The sequence below is a fragment of the Rosa rugosa genome, chromosome 6, assembly GCF_958449725.1.
Source record: "Rosa rugosa chromosome 6, drRosRugo1.1, whole genome shotgun sequence".
Classification (NCBI taxonomy): Eukaryota; Viridiplantae; Streptophyta; class Magnoliopsida; order Rosales; family Rosaceae; genus Rosa; species Rosa rugosa.
In genome coordinates, this window is record NC_084825.1 from 22,885,106 (window position 1) to 22,904,283 (window position 19,178).

Here is a 19,178-nt window from a genome sequence, read left to right on the forward strand (position 1 = left end):
GCTAATCCTTAAGTCAATTATTATGTAATTAATCCATTTTTATTTATTTTGCAGAAAATAAGCAGAATTACGGAAATTATGAGAAAATGGTGCGAAAATGAAGTAACTTGAGAATTTTGACAAAAGATATTTTAATAAAACAATTAAACTTAATTATTTAATTAGCAAAAACGTGCTGCAACTATTGTTGTCAATTAAACAATGTTTAATTGACCAAACTCACACTCAAGCCACCTGCACGTGACCTGATCATCTTTCAATTTTTATTTAAGTTAAATTCTTTTATTTTCTCTCTTTAGCCTCTCCCATGCTGCCACCTCATCCATTGTTTTGTTATCTTTTGCTGTCTCTCACCAGACCACCGAGGCCACATGATTGATTGACATATATATACCACCTATCCCATTCATTCGAGAGAACCCTAGAGAAGACAAAGTAGCCGCACCACCCAAAAAAACAGAGGCAGTCTCTTTCCCATCCTCTTCCTCCATTTTTCATAGTAGCTTTAATTTTCTTTTGGGTATTTGTAGAATTTCTCACACAAGCTTCAAGCTTCAAGGAGATATCAAGAACTACAATATTCAAGTTTTAGGTATTTATGGGAGTTGTAATCCAAGGGAAATCATATTAGTTTCCTAGCTAATTGTGGCTACCTTTGTTTTCTCCTACACTTCTATAATCTTTTCTCTTTGAATTTTGTATCTTTGATGTTCATAATTATGAGTTGTGAGTAATTTCTTTGTTGGGGGGTTAGGGCTGTGTGCCCTAGCCCAAATTTGATGTAATGGATGCTTAATTTAATTTAGAGTTAATTACTGTTTACTCCCTATACTTATAGGGTTTCATCGTTTCAGTCCCTGACCTTCGAATTTCACCTAAAAAGTCTCTGAACTCTCAATTTCCGCTCAATTCGTCCCTGCCGTCAAAAACCTCGGTTATCTTGCTGACGTGGCATTCATTTCACACTAAAATGACGATTATACCCTTACTTACTCTTTTTTTATTATTTATTTTTTTCTCTCTCTATTTTTTCTTTTCTTTTCACCCCTTCCTTCGATTTATTTTTTCTCGTTCTCTCTCTCTCTCTCTCTCTCCCCCCCTCCTTCTGCTTCCAAAGAAGAAGCAACAGCAGCAGCCCAAGAGGCGGAGCTGCAAACCCCAACCGGCCTCGTCAAGCCAGAAACCTCAGCCCAATTTGAAAAACTAGCCTCCTCCATCTGACGTTCTGATAAACTTGAGTTAGATAGAGAGGGGTGGTGGTGCTTGCCGGCATGACGGGGATGATGGATGGATGGTGGGATGGCCATGGATGGACACCGGATCGGTCTGGTCGACTCATCTCGACGGCACGATGCGTATCCCGGTAGTCTCTGCTCCGAAATACCGGTGACTGCAGCAAGAGGAAGCCCGAAAATTTCTGGGTTCGCCGGTGGGTTTTCCAGTTCCGGCCAAATCGCGGTGCCACACCTATATCAGAGTCTTCCTCTTGACCTCGCCGATCTATCCATGGTGTTTATTTGTTCAGATGATAATCCAAGTGAGAGAATCGAAAGGGGGAAGCTTTTGGGTTTTTACGGCAACTTTTCTTGCTTTTCCGGCGGCTCCGGCCATAAACCACTACGCCGCCGTCATCACAGCCATAAACCACTCCAGCTTCGCCGGCCGGAAGCCCTCCTCCCTGAGCCCTCAGGTTCCAAGCCCTCACTACTTTTCCAACGCGGACAAGAGCCTTCTCCGAGTCATCGATGGATTCAGTGCGCCGAGGAGACCGATGATCAGGAGGTGAGATTTTGTTTAGGTCTGTTTGGGTTCTCAGAGATCGTTCAGGAATAAGTAAAAGGATTAGATTTTGATGCTTGGGAATTGTCAGTATTGGTTAGAATTCAGTTGGGTTTGTTCAGATTTTAATTATGATTTGTGATTCTGGTTCTGTTGATTAGTGTTTGGATTATTTGGTAAGAACTAGATGATATTAGTTAGTATTATAAGAATTAATCTGTGTTTGATTTGGCTACTTTGATTGTATATGTTGGGAGTTGAGAGAAATTCAATAATGGGAGACCCTTTTTGTATTTATGCATGTAAGGATTTCAGACTGTGAGGTGTCTGGTGGTATTTGGGAGGTGAGAGAGGAGGAAGAGGTGGTGGTGGTGTTGGCATTGTCGTTGGTGAAGGAAGAGAGGAGGAAGAGGTGGTGGTGCTGGTGGTGTTTGGGAGGTGAGAGAGTGTGAGAGAATGGAAGAGGAAGTAAAGAGAAAAATAAAAATAAAACAAAATTTTTTTTAACTAAGGGTAAAATAGACATTTCGGCATAAAATGGCTGCCACGTCAGCAATTTAACAGAGAAATTGACAGAAAATTGACGGCAGGGATGAATTGGGAGGAAATTGAGAGTTCAGAGACTTTTTAGGTGAAATTCAAAGGTCGGGGACTGAAACGATGAAACCCTATAAGTATAAGGAGTAAACAGTATTTAATCTTTTAATTTATATATGGAATTTGTTAATTATTGGATGCTTGTGTTTTGTGATAATCGATTAGAATGCATGCTTAGGAATTGTCAACTCTTGGGTATGTGTTTTAATATTCTAGATTAAAATTTAGGGGATGACATCCTTAGATTTTAGAGCTAGAACCCCGATTTAATATTTGTGGGAAGTACAAGCATGGTTCACTACATGATTAGCTTGGTTGCCTAATTCCTCGAACTCTAGGCCTCTTGATGTGAATTAGTGACCCTTGAACCGGCTCTAATTCATGTCAAGTGAGTTCCTACGGCCCTTGAACCGGAGTAGGAATACCATGAAAAGGAATTTTGGCCCTTGAGCCTTGAAAAGCCTTGGGTACGGCTTCTACCATCTTTAATAAATTGCACGTAAATTAAATTAGCATCTAGAGCATTGAATTAGGGTTAGGATTCACCCCTAACTACCAATCCCATATTTATATCATTTCTTACTTTTCTTTGCTTTATTTAATTTAGTTGTTAATTAAAGTCTTCATTTAAATTCTCGCACTTTAGTTGTTAGAAATGCAAATTACATTTTCGGTGACATTTCCTACTTCATTGTAAATAGTCATCACTAGGTCTTAGTTTTGATTAGGCTTCAGTGCAAACCAAAGCCGAGCATTGCTAAGGCTTGGTGCCTTAGAGTAGCATTTTTATTTATTTTCCTTTTCTTTTTCTTTGTGTGCTAAGTGTCCTTATTTCCGATTACCCAAGGATTGTGGGTTAGCCACTAATCCCCGTGGTACGATAACTTTGGGCATAATACTTCCCTATCTTGACAGTGATACGTACGCTTGTGTAAATGTGTATCCAAGTCAAAATACATCAAGAAAGAGGCGAAGCCTTGCTACAAAAGAAGGAGAAGCGTTCAGAGATTTTGATCGTGCTTCAAGGGGCCAACAAGTGTCGAGGAGCCAACAAGCAGAAACAAAGGTTGAGGTCTCTCTGATCCACCAGTGGTACTTCTTTTCTTTTTACAGCGTCTCTTTTACTTGTGTCACCATGGAGCTATGGAGGTCCCCGGAGCGGTCACAATCTCGTTTACGATACATGTGTATGAGTGTATCAACAAGTGCATGACCAATCTGGTGGAATTTCTTTTTAAGTCTTGTTGAGTACCAACAAGTGCTTTGCAGCAGCAAATAGAGTGTCAACATATAAGGCTCCAATGCCCATTTGCTTCCACAACAGCTGTTTTGCAGACCAACAACGGTCACCACCAAAAGCCTTCTACCTCATGCCTTCCTTTCCACCGCAACAAAACAAATGGCCTTGCACCACTTGCAAAACAAGCCACACAAAGAACAGACCAATACTTCTAGCAACCTGCAAGCAAGGAGGGAAGGAGATCAGAAACTTGAAAACCAAGCTGACGAAGCTGAAGCTTTTCACTTCTCCGGACCCACCTTGTCAACTAAATCCCAGCGGTGAAATGGCGTTCGCTATCAAAGTCCTTCCTTGCACTTGTACCTACAGCATATACAAAGGCTCTGTCAAACATGGGATTATAAAGAATTGCTAAAAGAAGACGATACAATTGATCATAGACACAAATTGATTATTGTTCTCAGTCTAAAAAAAAAAAAAAAGATGACGTTCCTGTGAAAGACAAAGGCAAAAGATATAATTCTTTGAAACCATAAATGTCAAAGTGTTGTGTGTTGTATGATGCAACTTTTTCTTTTTGAAAGCTAAATGACAAAGAACGAGGCTATCTCCAGGTGTTTTGAAGAATCACAAAATATATGTTATGAAGCTAGGGAAGAAAGGTTGATTTGTTAGAGCAAGTGCACCGGTCTTGCTTTGCCCGGGCAAAAGGGGAGAATGATGATGTGGTGACTGGGCAGAAGGAAAATTTTGCTTCCACCGGCCAAGGTTTGCCTTTTCATGACCGAGGCCAAGAAAAAAGGCAAGGCTGTGACTTTTTTCTTGCCCAGGCTCGCCGGCTGCCAGCTCGGCAGAAACCTGTCGTGGCTGACGTCAGCGTGTTGTGTGGAGAGAGAGAGAGACTCGACGAAGGACGATGATCAGATTCGGCCTGATTTGCTCCGAGATCATCACTTCTTGATTCTAGGACGAGAACCAACATCAAAACAAGCCCAGACATTCCAGAATCGCCGCAGTGCAAGGTAACTCCGACGAAGCCGAAGGTACCCAGAATCGAAAAGCATTAAAAATCGATCAATTCCAACAAGTAAGTATACCCAGATTAGAGCTCGACGAGAGGATTATGTTTCATACCTTAGGTGACCCAAACGATGGCCGGAGTCGCAGGAAAAGTCAGAAATTGCCGGAAAAGCTTCAAGCTTCCGAGCTCGAATCTCTCTCCACGGTCCGTGCATGGACGATCCGTGGCTAGAGGTGCGCCGGCGTCGTCAAGACGAAGCGAATGCCAGTGGTCCGCCGCCGTGATATGGCCGGAATAGAAAGTTCCAGTCGGGTCTTCCATACGGGTCGCCAGTTCTCTCTCTCGGGTCGAGGGAGCTCGATGCTTCTGGAACGATCTTGGTCGTTGAACTGTGCGGAGGGATATTTATACCCAAAACTCAGTTTAATCCGAGGGCTGAGATTAAACGGTGAGGATTTGAATGGCCCAGATCGCTCCAAATTAATAAACAGTAAAAAAATGAACACTAAAATTAAAAGTAACATATTTGATGAATAGTAGAATATAAACAGTAAAAGTAGATGAACAGTCAAAAGTGAACAGTCTTGACCGGTCAAGAAAAAAAACGGGTGCAAACCTATGTCCAGTGGCAGTGAATAGTAACTTGACTGGTCGAATTCTTGACTTCTCGACTTTGCCTTTTCTTGACTACGGGTGCACTTGCTCTTAAAGCATGCTGCAAGTTCACATGGCATGGCATGCAAGTCAAACAACAAAAGACCAAGTAAGATGCCTAGCTACGTGGTCTTTTCTCAATCAAAAGAAAACAAAATCAAGGCATAATGCAAAGGCTACTAGTCTACCTTAATTAATCATGGTGGATAATCTTTTGAAGCAAAAAAAGACAAGTACCGGTATAAAACAAAGAGACCAAGCGGTGGTGTTGCAGACAAATATAAATCAATTGAACTTTGATAATTGAATTATATGCCATGGTAACAACTCACCTTTTGGGGAAGCCACGTTCAAGTTGATATGCCTGCACACAGAGAACAAAAGTCTTAATCAAGCACTTGAAATTCATGTAGATTGGTAGCTACAAGACAACAAATTTCAATGAGGTAGCAGTTACCCGTCCTAGTGCTCACCAGGCGTTCAGGAGAGAAGCAATGCAATCCCAGCAAAGGAAATGGAAGAATACGGAGACCAAAAATTGCCCCAAATTTTGATAAAGAGTGCTGGCAATTGAAAACAAGCAAGATTAATTGTCAGAAACTTTTCTCTCTGAATCAAAGAGGCTCAACAAGAAAGAGTCGCTACCCAATACACATCCGGGATTGTTTGAAGTGCAGAATCAGGATGATAACCCCCTTTACTCATATGGGGCAGGATATTACGACTCCACCTCTGAATCGAGCTGATAGAATTGATCTCCATCTCCGATGCAATCTCTAATCCAAGTTGATGCTCACTCTGAAAGTTTTCGAGTTTAGCAAATCTGCCAAAGTGGAGATGACGTCAACCAAGTGGCTTCTGGGGTTAAATTTGTCGGAGACATGAGCTGGGTTTTACATTGGGTGTCCATATCATTTCACCTCCGGCCCGTCTGAAGTGTTCATCGACAAATTAAAGAGGCAGCACAAAACCCATTTTAAATGCCAGAGCCCATTACAAAGCTCGACACATTTGGGTGCCCAAATCAAAGCAGTGGATGCTCTACTAAAATTGGGTGTCCACCCAAAAAAAAAAACGTGTTCTTTCGACGGGTTCAAAAATATATTTCGGTTGAATAAAAAGATCGATATAAAACCAAAAATCCCAAAATTACGAACCACAATGGTTTGATCCATTCAAATGATATGTAGGCAGTCTAGCGACTCACTAGATGCAACCACATCTCCAAACAGAATCCCTGACTCCAAATTCAGCCAGTCCCAAATGAATCACTGACTCCAGTCAAATTCTCCCAACACGACAAAAATCAAATCAATTCCAAATCACACAAATAAAGTCCAAACCAACTTCAAGGGCTTTAAACCCTCTCCCAAACACAAATTCAAAATAAATGAGTCATCTACCCATTTAAATCTTAAATGCCAGAACTACATGTGGTTTGATTCCGCAAAGGGTATGTAGGCAATTTAGAACCAAATTTATCTAGATGCAACCGCATCCTAAACACAAAATCAAATCTCTGATTCACTTCAACCAAATTTATCTAGATGCAACCGCGTCCTAAACACAAAATCGAATCCCTGATTCACTTCAACCAAATTCACCCAAACACTATTCTCATTCAAAAATCACAGCCCTCCAATAAGTCATCCACTCATTGAAACTCTTGAACTACGAGTGGCTTGATCCCTCTCCAAGGGTATGTAGGCAACCCATTCAAATATCCTGGTGCAGCCGCAAAAACAAACAAACACACATCACATCAATTGGTTTCTTCATAAACAAAATCAAATGGTGTTTCCCTATAAAAAAAAATCTTAATTAAAAGACGCATTCTGTCTTGCATTGGTCGAACCCAAAATAATAAAAATTATATTCACTAAATGAATACGAGTGAAATTATGTTGGGTGATATTTCCGCTCACTGTGCAATTTTTACCCAACTACTACATATTATAAAGTACTGAATTTTCACCAACTTACTTCACCAGCAAGTACACCCATTGTTAAATATATAATATAACAACATCAAAAGTAGATAATCTAAAATAACAAAACACTATCAAATTATGGGAGTCGATATCCAGAAACGTAGATGCACAATGTCAGTTCAAAAAATAATGAACAAAAAAAAAAAAAATATAGGTCATATCTCCAGAACAACATAGGAAGAAAAGAGAAAAGCTACTAATACAAAGGTAGGCAACTAAATTTATAGATACATGCCCAACTTGTTACCAAAGTCTCTAGAAAGTGAATACAAAGTAAATATCAAGGTCAACAGTATTACAAATTTGAGCACTTGAAAATGTCAACTGCTGGAAATACCTTCTCAGCACTTGAAACAGCAGGGTGTTCAAATGCTTCATCGCCCTCATTCCAGTGTTTTTTAATAAACTGCTTAAGAAGGACAGTGGCTAGCTAGCGAAATCTGAAACATGAAAATCTGTAAAATACATGAACTAACATGGGACAATCCAAAATCTGAAACATCAATATCTGTAAAATACATGAACCAATACGGGACAATGATATACCAAGTATAGCAACCACAATGATACGTGCAACTTCACTAATATTTGAAGATATCAAATATCTGATGACTTGCTTTGTGTTATTGGAAATTGCCACTTATGCAACCAAAAACCACGTATTGAATGATAGAGAGAGTTTTCCTTTCACGATTGCTTGTGACATGAAAAAGACCAAGTAGCTCAATAAAAAACAAACTAACACAAGCCAAGCAAACCTGACCTTACAGAAACTTTAAAAATTGATTGCATTTAATTCATGCTCAATCTGAAGGTATACCAACACAAGCCAAGCCAAAGTAACATTACATAAAGTTTTAAAAATTTGTTTGCATTTAATTATGGATTGATGACTAGCTTACCTACAGACTAGTGGTTGGAGGAATGCATATGTTGATAGTTGACATGTAAGGTCTCTTACTGTCTAGGTGATGCAAGCTTCAATTTTAAAACAACACCAGCAATTGTGAAGAAAAACACCCACCTGTAAAAGAAACAAGTATATTAAATGCCTCAAGTAAAAAAAAACTACTACTAGAGAACATAAATATACTGCTACTGATGAGCTTAAATAAAGTGCTACATAGTAAGATATAACATTTTGTAAACTGGCGACCAGTGCACCAAATAAAGATTGTTTTCTCCTTTTCTTTTACTTTTTCTTTTTTCTTTTTTCATAGTTAACATGCATATAGATAGATCTAGCTAGAGGAGTGTCAAGCAATTGCTTTGAGGTTTTACAAGGAAACAACTCCCTGTTCCAACAGAATCCTGTAGCTTCTACCAAAATACATTTGTCAAGCTTCAGACACTAAACTTTTAACATGAACTGTTGACTAAAATATATATGCACCAATATTATTACAATTCTAGATACAGATTGCAGAAAAAGAAACAACCCACCACTCATACAGAATCGTGCAAAGCCAACTTCTGACCACCAGTACGTTGAACTCATTTTGCATCTACAAATCCCTTCTCCTGGTAAAACACAATTATCAAGCTTCAGACACCAAACATTAAATGGAATCTGTAACTGGAATATAGAGGCATTGACAACCACAAAGTGACTAAGACCCTTACATTCTTTATATATTATCTAATTGATATAAAAATCTCTGAACAATCTGACCTCTTTGTCGATTTCTCCACTCTTCTCCTTCAACTTCTTAAGAGAAGTTCTGACTTTAACTTGGTCGTTGTTAAGGCCTTCAATGGTTTGGCGCAATTCTTTAACTTTGGCATCTACCTCTTGAAGAAGAGGCAACTCCTTTTCTCTTGCTTCATTGAAATCTGCAATCTCAGCATTCAACAACAAAACAAAGCATTGGTGAATTGATGCACAGCTAAATAGTGACCCTTTAGTTTATTATAAGATACCATTTCTCTATATGATATACCTGGGAAACCTAACCCTGCAACAATTCGTGCTGCTCCTTAATATCTGTTAATGGATTCATAAGTTCGATGAGTAGATTTACTTTTGTTTCTCTGATAATGGATTCGTGTTGCTCCTCAATATGTGTCTCAATTCATTCACATCAATGACCATGAACTTTTTCTCAACCCAAAACTTAAATCCCCAATTCAAAATATCTGCAAACTCAATTAAAATAATATCTAAAATTTTTGAAGTACCAAAGCTCTCGGATTTGGTTGGTTTCCAGATTAGTTTCTCTAGAAGAATTCCACGCCCATTCAAACCAATTTGTAGTTAGAACCAAAATAAAGCAAAAGGCACATTGCAGACATCAATCAAACAAAAGTAGTCACAAATCGAAAAAGAAAATACAACCCTAGAAAACACATGAAAATGAACAAGAACAACATTATTACAGACCTGATAAGCCATTCTTTCAAGGTTTCTGGCCCCATAGAAGAGCTTCACTTCGAATCCCTTATCAACATTAAACCCTAATTCAATCAAAGACCTGATCGGACTCCAGAATAGAAATTGAAACATGTTAACAATCGAATTCATTCTATTGCCTCGAAATTAGTGAATCCAAAATCAATTGAATGGCAACAAACAAACCTGATTCCGTATCCTGTTGTGAAAATTAGAACTGTAGGATAATTCTCCAGCGGTTCGATCTAATCAATCTCGAAGCCTTTCCCCATGACCAGGGTTAGCTCCACAACGTCCCCCTTCTTCAACCCGCACAGTATCTCAGCGATGCACCATGAAGCAAAAGGGTTCTGTTCCCGAGAAAAGGAGTGAGGGAAGAGGACAGCGAACTAGAGATTTTTTTTTTTTTTTTTTTTTGGGTATAAATTATGTGCGAATTAAAATAGCGCTTTTTGAATGCCGCGCTCGTAAAAGAATTTGGTTTTTAATTTTGAAACCAACCCGCCTACTCTAAAGTCTAAAGCATAACCATGTGTTATAAAGTCTAGAAACATCAGTGACCCAACATAAATGATCACTAGTACTAAAACGTTCGGTCATTAAAAGTGTTAGTGATCAGCTGGGGTAATAGCGGTCACTAATTATACTATAATCTAAAGCCGAATGTCCTTGACTGTTCATCCCTGTTCATTCAACTGTTCATAAGGGTGCAAAATGACGGTATTGCCCTCTGTTTTCTCTGAATTGCCATGCTGCCATGACGGTATCCCTAATTTTTGTGTCTTCGGGAAGACTCTATCAAGATCGACATTCACTGTTTCGCAGAAGAAGAAGTGATCGATCTGGATTTATTGCAGAAGAGGTAGAGAGAGAGAGAGAGAGGAAAGAAGAAGTGATCGATCTGGATTTATTGCAGAAGAGGTAGAGAGAGAGAGAGAGAGGTATCTGCGTCTGGAATAGTTGCAGGTCTGGATTTTATTATTATTATTATTATTATTATTATTATTATTATTTTATCTCTCCTCGCTGTTGCTGGGTTCTGAATGATGATGGGCGTTTATCAATCTTGCTTTTTTTGAATTCAATTTTTAGATCAGTGTTGTAATTCTTCAATTTTCTGCTTTATTTTCTTAGATATGATCTTTGGTTGATTGTACTTTTGGCTTTTGCTAATTTCAATTGGGCCTTTCGGATTTTTTCTCCGATTCTTCTCAACCGGAAAATGCAGGAAGTCTTTTCGATAAAAGCTGAGAAACCCAGAAGCAAAACGTATGTGATTTGTTGATTTGGGAAATTGGGAATTGAATTTTGTTGCGTTTGGTTTCTGATCTTAGGCCTTAATTTTGTTTGATTAGCTTTCAGGGTTAGGGTTATTGAATATACTCATGGATTTTTTTCAAGGGAAAAGACTATTGCTTTAGGCAATTGGATAACTGATTTGGTTTTTGACATAAGTAAATTGGTCAAGTAATGTTGTAACAAGTGTATAATGTATACGATTTATAGCAATTCTGTTTGATCTGTGGGTGCTTGGTAGAGCAGTGGCTATTTCTTGCAATTCATCGTTTTACACCCCTTTTCTTTCTGAATTTCTATGTGTTGGTTGAAAAGAGACATTAGGTTGTTGAGTTGAGTTGTTTTGTTCTGTATCGTTATGGAAGTTTGTTAAATTAAGGCTGTTCAATTGCAATGGGTATTTTTATTGGATTATATTTTTTTCTATTTTTTTAATTTTATTTTTCAGACATTAGATAGTGGCTTCCTTGATTGGATGAATTTTTGTATGTCTTCCTTCATTTGATATGATTATACTTGAAGTGCTGGTGTGAAATTGGAATGTGTGCTGCTGCTATCTGTTTTTGTTTGATTTTTTTTTGTTGGTCTGTTGATTTTGGAGTTTTTGCTCGAGGTAACTTTTCTTTGTTTAGTGTTCTTAATAAGTTTGATTAGTGTCTTTTGGTGGTGAGTTCCCCCCCCCCCCCCCCTCTCTTTTTTAGAAAGTGAGCTGTTGGAGTTTGGTTTTCTTAGAGAGGTTTTGGGTTTGGTTTCATAATTATCGTGCTCTGAACCATATTTAATAGTGGATTCTGAGTAAGTGGGGATCAATAAGATGTGATCTTCAAACAGCTAAAGCATTAATAGTAATCTTAAATAGTATAAGTGAAAATTGGCTGTCAGCTTTATTTAAAACAACAGAGAGAACAATTTCTGTTTTATGGGAATTTGTGACTAAAGACAATGTTGGGAATTTCTGATGTTAGAACTAATTTTCTTTTATCTCTAAATAACTTTTGATTTGCCATAATTTGCAGTCTTTGTAAAGTCTGAGGCATTCAAATAGAAAAGGGAAGAAGGGAAATCAGTTTCATCTTGAATTTCATAGGTGAGACTTCAATCGTTTATTCTGTGCCTTTTCTCATTTAAGTATATTTCTCGCTTTCAAATATGATCAAGTAGCTGGTCCTATGTTTGGTTGATTGAGTATTCTGTGCCTTTTCTCATTTAAGTATATTTGTCACTTTAAAACAGGACAAGTGGAAGTTATTTGTGACTTTGTGAGAATGTGATTTGAAATTCTTTCTGGGTGCTGTATTTGATGGGTGAAAGATTGGAATATTGATGATAAGGAATGAGGTTTTGAATCATTTTGTGATTGCTGTTGATGAGCCACGGCGTCCTTTTTTTTTTTTCCCCGGCTCTCTCTTCGCTCTTCTTTTCCTTAATCATCGCTCCTTGATACTGATTGTTGAAATTAAACTATGTTGTTTTGTTTCTATGAATTTTTTTTTTTTGATTCGTGTTCTTTCTGGGAATTATTGAAGAAGTAGGGATTTAGACCTTCTTGGCTTATTTCTGAGGATTGATGACTTTTTAGGGGCAGTTGCTGCAAATAAAATAAAAAAATAAGTTTCTGTTTTTCTATCTATGTATTTATTCATTTTTTTATTGTTCTTCAGTCAGTTCAATTGCAATTTAGAATGGTATGGTCCTAACACCCCAAAGACAGGAGAAGTGCTTCTGTCCACAGAGTGGAGGAGGTTTGGTTAGACCTTCACAACCGGTATTTCTCTCCCAACATTTCCCATCAATTTCCTCCTCTTAGTAAATTTCTGGATATTGAGTATGAATTTTCCTTGCTCTCGATTTTTGTTTGCAGATTTTGAAGAAATTTTATAAGCAGTGTGATCCTGGTCAGTGCTCACTGTTCAGTCTCCTTTTCTAAATTTTATTCCCTGCTCAATTACTATTTGTTGCTGCACCACTTTTTGTATAGATAGAACTGCAGCAAGCAATGTTTTTGGAGAGACTCCATGACCAACTTTTGATAGGCTAACACCTTTTGTATATATACACCTGGAGCAAGTAGAACAACTATTTTTTGGAAAATGTTCCAGCAGCAATTGTAACCAAGTTGACCTTAAACTAAGATAGCCTATTTTTTTAAAACTACTATAATGGAAAATGCTGCCAGTAGAAACTTTGATAAGATCTCAAAGCTAGGGCATGATTTAATTCATCTTTTGTTTTAGATGATCTGCAGTGATGATATTGTACTATTTTGTCATATTGTACAATTTTGTTTGAGATCCTTGATTTATAATGTAGCAATGGTCTCAAGACAATTGAAAACAATTTTGTCGTCCTTTTAAGTTTAGTTCTATTACATTTAATTCATTGATAACGGTACATCCCGCAGCAAAGCGCGGGGAAGTTTTCTAGTTATTATACATACATCTAAAGCCCGTGACTGTTCATACTGTTCATTTAACAGTAAAATGCCGGTTCTGCCCTTGCTTTTTCTCACAATTTCACACTGCCATTGACCAAGGTATACTAGATGTTTCCATCGGTTTCTTGACTTTCTTCTTTCTTCTACGGACTGTTTCTTTTGTTCTCACTGCACTCCCTCTGCTCCCATCCCGGCGATTTCTGTTCGGTATTCACCTTGAGCCGACGTCATCACTAGCGTGGTGCTTCAATCGATTTCTCAAGTTTGAGACTTTGTGCATGTGTGAGTTTTTTTTTTTTTTTTTTTCTAATTTCTATTGAATCAGATTTTAATCTTATTCAAGTGAGTTGTTGATAGGTATAATTTGGCTCAGTCTCAATTGGTGCTTGGATATGGTGTGAGGCTAGCCAAATTGGCTCAGCATGTTACCAATTTGTTCATATTTTGCCTCTCTCTTTGCTAAAACGAAATGTTGATGGGCGTTATTTTATTGAAAGAGTAGGTCTACTGCTTGCCTTCTCAATTTTGGTGGCTAAGTGGGATGAGTGTTGGTTCAGGGAGAACGAGTAGAAAGAAAGCCATCCTTGACAGCCGCAGAGAGAGAGAGAGAGAGAGAGAGAGAGAGAGAGAGAGATATTCAAGAAGCAAAAATCTGGGTTGCTCTTCTCAATCAAATTGTCAAGGTATAGACTCTCCTCTGTATATGATCGATTCTGAGTTTTCATTGCATGTGCTTTGTAATCTTTGTATTATTTGCGTTCTGGGTTCCTAGAGTGATTGGTTCTATGCTTTTCCGGATTTACCGTAAATTTTGGTTCTCTGTATATGAAATTTTGATGATACAACATACTATATATGAATGGACAAAATGCTCAACTTCATCTCTATGAAGAACTTCCACAATGAAATTATTCTAAAAATATTTTTTTCCCGTCATGCCTGTACTATTATTCTAATCAAATTGTAAAGAATTTCCCCAAGTCCACTTTCCATGAGTACTTATAATTTCCCTTGAAAAGACACTTCTTTCATGAAAACATTCCCAGTTCCTAAAGTGTTGAAGGGTATACCAAAACAGAAATATACTCTTTGAGAGTCATCTATAACTCATGTGCTGCTCTAAAAAATTGAACATTTTTCTGATCAGTAAAAATGATCAGCTTAGCTATTGGTTATGCCCTCTCTGGGTTTTGCATATGCTGTACATATGGACCTGCAGCAATTACTATTTTGAAATTTGAAGGAGTACCAGCATGGCATTTTTATTGGCGAATTAAATCATTTAGCTTTTATCCTAATTTGACATTCTTATTTATGCTTTTGAGTTTCGTTGGTTAAATTTCTGAATTGGTTGGTTCTGCAATCGGTGTCCTATGCTTGAGTTAATTCCAAATCGATGCACTTCTTTTCCGTCCCTGTATAGAGCAGTATAGCCTATCCACTATGGTTCTAAGTAGTAACAGATATGCATGATTTGTTAACAAAGAGTTGACAGATGAAATTTTGGACTCACTGTGTTTGCTGGAACATTGTTATCCTTTTTGCTCCTTGCTCACTGATTATATTTCATTACCTTTTCTCACTACTTATAATTGGTCCTATAACTGATATGTTAATGCTTTTTTCACAGCTTATAACTGGTCCTCTAACTTTATTTTTATTCTTTTTTGCCAATTTTCCAACCTGACTATACAAAAATTTTGATTTTAGGCATTAGAAACATTCAAAGGCAGTAGGCAGTACAACCTCATTAAAATTGGGGACTTATGCTCAAAATATGTGATCCATATGGTAGGTGTTACAAGAATTTGCTTCCTTTCTTTTTAGACACCAAGTCTCTTCAACTTAATTTAAACTCATGTTGAATTGGAATCTGTTTGAGCGAAGTCTCACACTTGCTTTGCTGGTATCTTCTATTATGTGCAGGAGGAATGTGTTAGATGGTTAGAACATGGAGAAGACTGTAAAAGTACTTGGGCTCCCTCCCCTTTGTGAACTAGATAACTTCATTTGATTACTATTAGTTGTTAGTTCAGTTAGAAAGCAATTGATAATTGTTATACAACTTGAACGAAGTGATACTACCCGCAGCAAAGTGCGGGATTTCTAACTAGTAAATATACTAAAGCCCCTAGAGCTAGCACTGTTCATAGCCCTGTTTAACTTCAAGGACGGTTTTGCCCCTTTTTTTCTGGTAATTTACGACTTGCCATTGAAGATCTGTATTTTTCTAAAGGACGGTGGTCAGACCTAAAACAATTTGGGCTTATCAGTAGGCCATTGCAGGGATTTTTTTTTTTTTTTCTGCGCGATAGAAGAGTTCTGGTCAGACCAAAAACAAAACGAAGAAAAAGAAAAGAAGTGATTGTCGTGTTTGAGCAGGAAGCAAGAGAAGGGTCCCTGGTTTTGTTTTGATAAGATCGACTTTGTAGCTTGAGTGGGTGCAGGTTCGTAAGTTTTCTCCTTTCTGCTGCTATTGCGTTTGTTAGTTTTTGTGTGGTTTGGCTTTTGATTGGGTCTTTTGTTGTCGGCGGTTTTGAATTTTTATGGGTTTTTGATTGGGTCTTTAGCTGTGAGGAAGAAGAAGACCTGCGCTAGCTGCTATATCCTTTCAGTATATAGGCGAATCGAGCTTCATCTTCGCTGTTCTGTGTGATCAAATTTTGCCGTCGACGTCAACCTTGGTGGGATTTTAATTAGGTACCAACAACAGACTCTTAACTGATTTTCTTGAATCGGTTATTTATTTATTTATTTTGTTTCAGTTTTGTAGCTATTATAATCGATGTTGTTTCCTTTTGTTTTGTATTCAGTGCTTTGCGTTTTGAGTGGTTTGAGTTTATGACGGGAAGATTGGTTTGAAAACAAATAGAGTAGGTGAGGTATTTGATTGTAGTTATTTTTGTTTAATTGATTAGCTGAAAATTGTCTTTGATTCCTACTTCCGAATATGTGTGATCATCTGTTGACCATAAAGATCCAATCTTGCCTTGCGTGTTTTGATGGCTTCATAGGTTTTGTTTCTCCTAATTAGTTTGAGTCATTATATATGACTTTGACTAACATGGGAAATGGGCAAGAGAAAATTAAACAACTCCCATCTCAAAATCTCATCTCCATATATTTGATCCATCTTTGGCAACGGTGCTTATTCTTTATAACACATATGTCAGTAGCCAAAAGAAGCATTGGCTTTGAGGTCTAGAATAGAATTTCATTCATAGTTGAAGGGTTCTGCGTTGAATAGAATTTCATTCATAGCTGAAGGGACGTTCTGTTACAGTAACATATAGTAATTGTCTTTCTCCTTTCTTTTTATAATCAATCGATCATCGAGTAGAGAAGTATGTATCATGCACTGCAAGCGATATTTCATGGTGTTTGAAAGAAAAATAATGTAAACCCTATTCATGGTGTTTGAGCCAAATTCAGATGTGAAGGAACTCAGGAAGTATGAGTTTTAAAATTGAAGCTGAAGCAGCAGAGGATAAGGGGTCAAGGCACATCATGATAATTGGTTTTGTTTATTATGCTCACTGTTTAGGTCTGAAATAGTATTGTGAATGAAGTATTGTTGGGAGGTGTTTCGTAAAGTTTCGAAATTTGAATGTTAAGGTGTGCAGATTTTGCAATTCATGATGAGCATGGAGGTTGATTAGCTGCAGAATATGCTAAGAAGGATTTGCATACATGTGAGTTGCATTACCATGTGAGTTGGTTTGTTTACTCGGTTTGATTTCATGTATATACTAGGCAGTTAACACCTTATATTGAAATAATCATGATTTGATGAAAATTAATAGGTAGTAAGATTTGATTTGAGTAGTAAGTCTCATGCAGGAATGATGTAACTGTCTTCCGCATGCACATTAATAGATAACGGATCAATTTTCTTGATATCTTACTTACTGCATTCCTGCAATCTGTTCGAGTCTAATTGGATTCTGTGGTGCTGCAGTTGATTGAGAAAGCAGCCGAGAAAGCCATTCTGCATGGTACAAATTTATTATGCAATTCTGCAACTTTGCAAGATGTGTCTTTTTATTCTATACTTCATATATTTTGGATTGCTTCTTAGTAGGTGAATGTATTTGAGTTTTGATTACAGGGGCTATGGTTGGTTGCTTCTTATGAATTAGCTAGCCTAAAGCATTTTTTAGTGGATAAATAAGTGGATGGTGCACTTCAGCAACTCAGGTAATTGTCTCTCTAATTTCCAACTTTGGCACCTCACTTTATAAACTTTTGGTAACAAGTCAAATAATTCTCTATATGTTTCTATATATTACCAGCTTCAACATTCTTCGATAGCTTCTGCAATGACCATAAAATTCCTACAAGATCTACATAGATTGGAAGCAGTTCTATATGTTTCAAGAGTACATCAACACAATTAATGATCTGTAATAGTTCTGTATCAATGTTCACACCTCACAGGATTGTAGTTACAGTTGCCACTAATTTTGGAGTGAAACCTACTTTTGCTCTTTGGGTTTAACATAAACATACTACTACGCCTACTACGTAACATTAAAAGATCAATTGTATTACAACTTTAACTATCATATAGCAATGATTCCCGCAGCAAAGCGCGGGCTTACTTTCTAGTTCAATACTATTTGTGACCAACATTGATGTGGTCACTGACAATTTGGTCACTAATGCCAGAATTTGTTGTAGTGTGCGCTATTTTAGTACATCCAGCTCATGTTGCTTTTCAACGACTTTAGAATATTTAGCTACCATTGTACTGTTTATTTCCTTCATTTTCTTTCGAAACAATATCCATTCATTTCTTGACGTACCATTCATTAACTTCTCTCACACCATTGAATTTTAGCTATCATTGTATGTACTTTTCATTTATTTCCTTCCTTTTCTTTCGAAACAATATCCATTCACTTTTTGACGAACCCTTCATTAACTTCTCAACTCACGTACACCATTGAATTTTAACTAGGGCTACAAACAACCCTTTCTTTTTTTTTTTAAATAAACAAACAACTCTTTCTTTGTTGCGAAGAATTTTTGACAAATTTTGTTGCCGACTTTAAATGTAGAAGTGTAGACCTAAAATTGAGTGAATGAGAATGACTTAATTTGCTGATAAGACTTAATTAGCTGATAATTTTATTAAATGTGTATGGGACAGACTAATCATCTGCAATTCTGCATCATAGGTCATGATATTCAATTCATCAACGTACTTTGACGGGAGACCAAAATAAACCTTAAATATGGTGCTTTAAGTGCTTAGCTTCCATCCCTCTTTCGTAAGTCGAAAAACAACCTAAATATCTCCCACCTAATTAATAAATTATAAACTAAAGCGTAGTTACTACTAAAACTAATTGGTAATGATCATCGAGTTTCGAACTAGATATTTGATATCCCAATTAAGTAGGATGTAATTTCCTCTCTACCAACTAAGCTCGGGATTGGTTTATTAATTACATGGTCTTTCATGAAGTTTCGCATAAACTGCCAGGTTCTATGCTTGTGTTTTATTTTGACTTGGTTTCCAAGTCTTTATGGTCCCCGTACAAGATGTTTCAATTCAATTTTGTATCAAATTCAAAGGTTCAGACACTGAGAAACAGCAATTGGCCAATGACAGCAAAGGCATGACATCACCTAAATCTAAATCTTGGAAGACAAATAAAGAAGTTTGACTGGTTGTAATCCAAAAAAAAAAAAAACAAGAAGTTTGACTGGTATCTAAAGCACCACCCAACCACATGCATGCAGGTGCATATAAATACATGTCTGTTAGCTGA

General features: G+C 37.3%; 2 long non-coding RNA genes across 23 annotated transcripts; one reads left to right on the forward strand and one right to left on the reverse strand.

The window, feature by feature from the left end:
• Nucleotides 1-6,599: 6,599 nt before the first annotated feature.
• LOC133713986 (uncharacterized) lies at nt 6,600-10,069 on the reverse strand. 4 transcript variants are annotated; one of them, XR_009848381.1, is made up of 8 exons: nt 9,858-10,069; nt 9,663-9,753; nt 9,223-9,266; nt 8,955-9,115; nt 8,726-8,803; nt 8,185-8,306; nt 7,620-7,722; nt 6,600-7,016 (listed from the first exon to the last, which is right to left on the reverse strand). It is a non-coding gene; the product is annotated as an uncharacterized LOC133713986 (long non-coding RNA). The 4 variants fall into 4 exon arrangements; XR_009848383.1 differs by lacking the exon at nt 6,600-7,016 and having other exon boundaries at nt 7,045-7,737; XR_009848380.1 differs by lacking the exon at nt 6,600-7,016 and having other exon boundaries at nt 7,050-7,722.
• Nucleotides 10,070-10,498: 429 nt separating this feature from the next.
• LOC133714936 (uncharacterized) lies at nt 10,499-18,008 on the forward strand. 19 transcript variants are annotated; one of them, XR_009848890.1, is made up of 15 exons: nt 10,519-10,533; nt 10,593-10,637; nt 10,900-10,940; nt 11,984-12,054; nt 12,829-12,862; nt 13,369-13,683; nt 13,904-14,084; nt 15,112-15,192; nt 15,328-15,848; nt 15,972-16,101; nt 16,215-16,278; nt 16,834-17,110; nt 17,360-17,396; nt 17,510-17,598; nt 17,694-18,008. It is a non-coding gene; the product is annotated as an uncharacterized LOC133714936 (long non-coding RNA). The 19 variants fall into 19 exon arrangements; XR_009848897.1 differs by lacking the exon at nt 10,900-10,940 and having other exon boundaries at nt 10,502-10,637; nt 16,834-16,945; nt 17,025-17,110; XR_009848899.1 differs by lacking the exon at nt 10,900-10,940 and having other exon boundaries at nt 10,502-10,637; nt 16,834-16,918; nt 17,025-17,110.
• The last annotated feature ends 1,170 nt before the right edge of the window (nt 18,009-19,178 follow it).